The sequence below is a fragment of the Watersipora subatra genome, chromosome 3, assembly GCF_963576615.1.
Source record: "Watersipora subatra chromosome 3, tzWatSuba1.1, whole genome shotgun sequence".
Lineage (NCBI taxonomy): Eukaryota > Metazoa > Bryozoa > Gymnolaemata > Cheilostomatida > Watersiporidae > Watersipora > Watersipora subatra.
Genome location: NC_088710.1, coordinates 42,440,089 through 42,445,512, shown reverse-complemented (window position 1 = coordinate 42,445,512; position 5,424 = coordinate 42,440,089).

The following is a 5,424-nucleotide window of genomic DNA, read 5'->3' as shown; positions in this document are numbered from 1 at the left end:
TCCTGCCCACTCAGATGCATTTCTTTTGAAAAAGTGACTATTATATAACATATTCAGAGGATGCCTACCTTGTAGGTGAAGAGCTCATGCTACTACTGAAAAAAAATAAGAAAAAGGGTTCTTTGAAAATGTAATTTAAAACTTTGCTAAAAACATTTTAAACTTTTTGAAATAGTTGATTACAATTAAAAGCAAAAGAAAATTGGCTGTTAAAAATACTATATTAATTAAGCTAATATTAAAAAGTTTAAATCAAGGTTTCTTCTAGTGTGCTTTGTAAGTTTTTCATTAATGAAATCCTGACCGAAGGCGTTTATAAATGTACCCAGGTGATTTTGTTATGGCTAATTCCACTGCATCCGTAGCAGCTGAGCTATCATAACCCTAGTCAACCAACAAACTACTGCAGGTGTTTTGACTGCAATTTATTATAACAGTATTACAGGACTGCTGCCAGCAGTGATAAGGTCATGCCCCCTCCTAGAACTTGATTATCTAGTCATTTTGGTAATTGGCTAATTATTTGTCAGTTTACAGAGTTCTGCAAGAAAACTCTTCTGGTCAACCGAAACGCATCCGCTGGTCGATGATAATAACAAGGTACTGTTAGATGCCTCGAGTTCAGGCAGCAGTTCAGGCAGCAGTTCAGGCAGCAAACACTCCAAAATGTGTTTGATTAAGCTGCAGTGCAAATAGCTGCTTGATGACTCTGACATACTACAAGTATTTGTGCAACTCCCAAAAGCATTAATATCGGTGTGTAATTTTATAACAAAAATACAGTAATATACCAGCTACAAACTAACTCTGCTGACTCCTGCCTTCCTAGCGTCTATTTCAGTTTTCGATTTACATCAAGAGAGACAATTCCTTATATAACCCAAGAAATTAAGCGACATCAGAGGTTGTCCAATTATTTTATAATATAAAATGTGTACAGGAATAAATATTAATAATGCCAACTAAAAACTAAATATTCCTAGCGGTTAGAGAACTGCTGGTTGAGTTTACAATCGTATGCAGTCCACTTGTTCAGTGGTATTTATGCTAACATCATTACTGCCCGGCTCCATTAGGCCTTGCTTTGAGATACTCACAAAGAGCTATCCTTGAGCAACTTTGACAAATGATAGTTTTAGATGTAACAGTGATGACGATAAATTTGTGTCACACCTCAAAACTGGTTTATTATTAGCTACAAGTGGACCTTTCTACAAGGTGGTGTAAGTGTTTTATGGAGTCTGGAGGGTTTAATTAGAAATTATTTTGCCAAAATGCTTACTTTGCGCTATTTAATTTTTGAAGCCATTAAAATACAGTTTCTACGTTATTGCTAGCTCTGTTATAATATTCTTGCCAATGAATCATTTACATTAAATATTCTGATAGAAAGCACAAATAAATTGCTGGTGCTTTCCACATGCCCAATTGTACAAATCAGAGCCAAAAAAGGAAATTCTCTAAATTTTTGCCATAAAAGTGTTGGCCATACTTTGCAAGACTCTTTCTCTGATGCGCTTTATCAGCAGCATAGTTTGAATTTAGTGTAATCGCTTGCTGAAGTTTAAATAGCAGAGAGAAAACAACTTCTATAAAAGGCTAAACACATTGCAGATTCCACATTTTATGTTATGTCAAATCATAGCCTTAAGTCAAGGCTACCGAGCATTTATCAAGTCATTTAAGTCATTTATCTCCCAGCTATTCCCAGTTTGTCACAATTTCAATAGCCGTCAGCAAGCATAGAACTATGACAGTGATTTTTCAGTTTCACATAAAAAAATTAGCCATTGTCCCTTATTAAACGGTAATATATACTGCACTTTGAATAATAATATATATTATATATATTACGCATATATACTTTGTTTCATATATGTACACTAAGAGTGCTCAATATAAAATAGAGCTAAAATACATAGAAGTATTTGGGTAAAGTTTATTCAATTTATTACTACAACCATTGGTTTCATACAGCCAGCGAGCTAGCTGCAATCGTCAGGTAGTGTGAATGTGTACAGAGCAGTTGTTTTCATCACTAAATGTTAGGAGGTTTAAAAGGATTAAAAACTAAAAGCTTGAAACTCAAAGTTGGAATTGCTCTCCATAGAGGTATAATTGGCCATTATGTGTTCTCAAGTAAATATTTGTTTCTGTGTCTACATGATGACATGAGTTCTGATCGTTTATTCAAAGTTGCCTGCTCGGGTCTAAATAATTATACATTGTACATTATATTTAGACCCGAGCAGGCAACTTTAAATAAACGATCAGAAATCATGTCATCATGTAGACACAGAAACAAATATTTACTTGAGAACACATAATGGCCAATTATACCTCTATGGAGAGCAATTCCAACTTTGAGTTTCAAGCTTTTAGTTTTTAATCCTTTTAAACCTCGTAACATTTAGTGATGAAAACAACTGCTCTGTACACATTCACACTACCTGACGATTGCAGCTAGCTCGCTGGCTGTATAAAACCAATGGTTGTAGTAATAAATTGAATAAACTTTACCCAAATACTTTTATGTATTATATATATTATATATTTATATAATATATATAATATATATTTATATAATATATATGAATATATGAATATGACCTGAATCTATTGACACTTGTTGACTCTGCGTTTATATAAACCGCTATTGCCCTAGTTTCAGTAACTATTTATATATAAACAGCATTTTCTAAGCAGCAACTTTATAGTTAGAGTTTATAGACTGTGATTTTAATTTAGGAAATGCCTCGTTGAAGTCAGAGCATTTGTTAAAGCAACAATTTTAAGGACCACAGCTAAAAGAAAACAATTTGGGTTAAAACTCACAGATAGTGATCTGGTGTAGAGTAAAGGAATCCTACAGTTAGCATGCTAAAACCTAACATCAGCTGAGCTTTGATTGCATTGTACATTTAGATTCAAAACCAAGATAGCCTTAGACAGATTAGACAACCCAAGACAACCTTAGACAGCCTTAAACAGCCTTAAACAGCTTTAGACAACCTTAGACCGCCTTAGACAAACATTTTAGTCAATTTTATTCACAAACAGTCAAACACTGTTTTATTCTATTTATTATTATTATTATTAATATTATTATTATTATTATTTAAAAATGCAAAAAACTAATGTTTGACATGATCTATTGCTGCCTCTTTTCAAACAAGAATTCAAAAACTTGATTTGCTAAATTGATCAGATAAAAAAAATTCAAAAGTCGCTGATGTTTAATTTACTTGTTTCTTTTGCTCACCTTGATATTAAAACGGGGAGCAAAGAGCAACAGGTAGTCAGCTGACTCTGTGATCGTCTCCACACTCTGTTCACCTCAGCAAGCTGAGAGCAATGAGCGCAGACAGCGTAATTATTATATAAAGTCAACACATCAGCCTGGCAGCTCTATAGACCTTGTTCAAACATAAAGGCGGGCTATGTTGTTTTAGGCATATGAACCAAGGCAAATAGGCCTCTTTGCACAGCTCCATTGAATGTTTCTTTTAGCTATTCATAAAAGAGCAAACTGCTGATTGCCTGCAGTTTATTCTAAACAAGTTTGGAATTTTAAAAACAAAAGAAAGAAAAATGTTAAAATAACCCGGTAGGGGGGAAACAACATCACATGGAGACATATATCAATAGGTTATGCAAACATCAATTATTTTATAAGTAGTTTACTAAACGCAGTCATGACAGCCTTGTCTCGATTTTAGAAGTTTGACTTACCTTAGTTACAGCAAAGCTTGTATTCATTCATGTCGACAGCCATCTTTACTAGAGTTTAGACTGAAACCGATATCTGGTTACATCTTAGTTTGACATCTGCGCGCGCTATTCGTTCTACGGTCAGCGAAATAAAATAAAAACTTTAATGAGAAATAAGAAGTTGGAGCAAGCTTAAGTCGGGTTAAATCAATAAAGCGCCGTTATTTAAATAGAATTAGACAATTAAACCACTAGAAACCCACTTGTGAATTGTTGCTCCGCGAATCATGCCTCTCGCATAGCTTGTATTAATTAAGCACGCTTTATACCCTTGGATATGATTGACTGATCACACAATAGCAGCGCAAATGTCTGACGATGTAATCGGTTAAATTCGTCTCAAGACCCTTGCAGTGACTCCCCAGTAAGATTGAATTATCTTTAATTAAGATGTTATAAGAAGTCTCTAGACAGAGTTCACTCTAGTCCTTTTCTCACTAGGCATGTAACCAGTGTCCTCATTTCACTCTAGTCCTTTTCTCACTAGGCATGTAATCAGTGTCCTCATTTCACTCTAGTCCTTTTCTCACTAGGCATGTAATCAGTGTCCTCATTTCACTCTAGTCCTTTTCTCACTAGGCGTGTAACCAGTGTCCTCATTTCACTCTAGTCCTTTTCTCACTAGGCATGTCACCAGTGTCCTCATTTCACTCTAGTCCTTTACTCACTAGGCATGTCACCAGTGTCCTCATTTCACTTTAGTCCTTTACTCACTAGGCATGTAACCAGTGTCCTCATTTCACTTTAGTCCTTTTCTCACTAGGCGTGTAACCAGTGTCCTCATTTCACTCTAGTCCTTTTCTCACTAGGCATGTCACCAGTGTCCTCATTTCACTTTAGTCCTTTACTCACTAGGCATGTCATCAGTGTCCTCATTTATACTTCACAAGTTTTAATACGCTCTTTAGGGATTTTATCTGACTTTGGAATACTCTTTATAAAATATGCTATATGAAACCTCTTCTGTTGCGATAGCAGCTTGTGGCTGTTTATGCAAAGCTTAAAAACTCTGACCCTGTGGCTGGACACCAATAGAAATCTTAACTTCTGATGATTATCAGGTATATAATAAAAGTGTTGTACCGCTGACACAACAGAAATACTTGCATTTTTACCAACTGGTAATGTCCGATTCCATTATAGCATAAAGAATTTATAAAATATTATCACAGGGATGCAAAGGAGACTTTTTGTTTTTTCACACAAGTTGTTTCATGACAAAAATCCATGAATACGTTTATTGAGGAAAACTGTCCTTAACGCAACAAAGATTTTTGAGTTTATAAGAAAATACATGCAGAAAACAAAATCTCTAAAATTGCCAAGTGAGCCTGGCATTGCTTGAAGCAAGCTGGCTTTTGCTCATACCATAAATCGTAGACAGTGTTCTCTTAAAATCCTTTCAGCAGAACTTTGTTAATGCCACGGAACATCACGGAACACCTTGGAACATCTCGGGACATCACGGAACACCACGAAACATCACGATCACGAAACATCACGGAGCGTCACAGAATTTTGAGAACCAAGATTATTCCAACAACATGCAGGTTGTCTAATTAGCTTTGTCAATAGTCTGTCAGTTTACTGTTATGAATGTTGTGGGTTTGAGACCAGCGCATGGGGAATTTTTTACAAAACACTCTAATTACT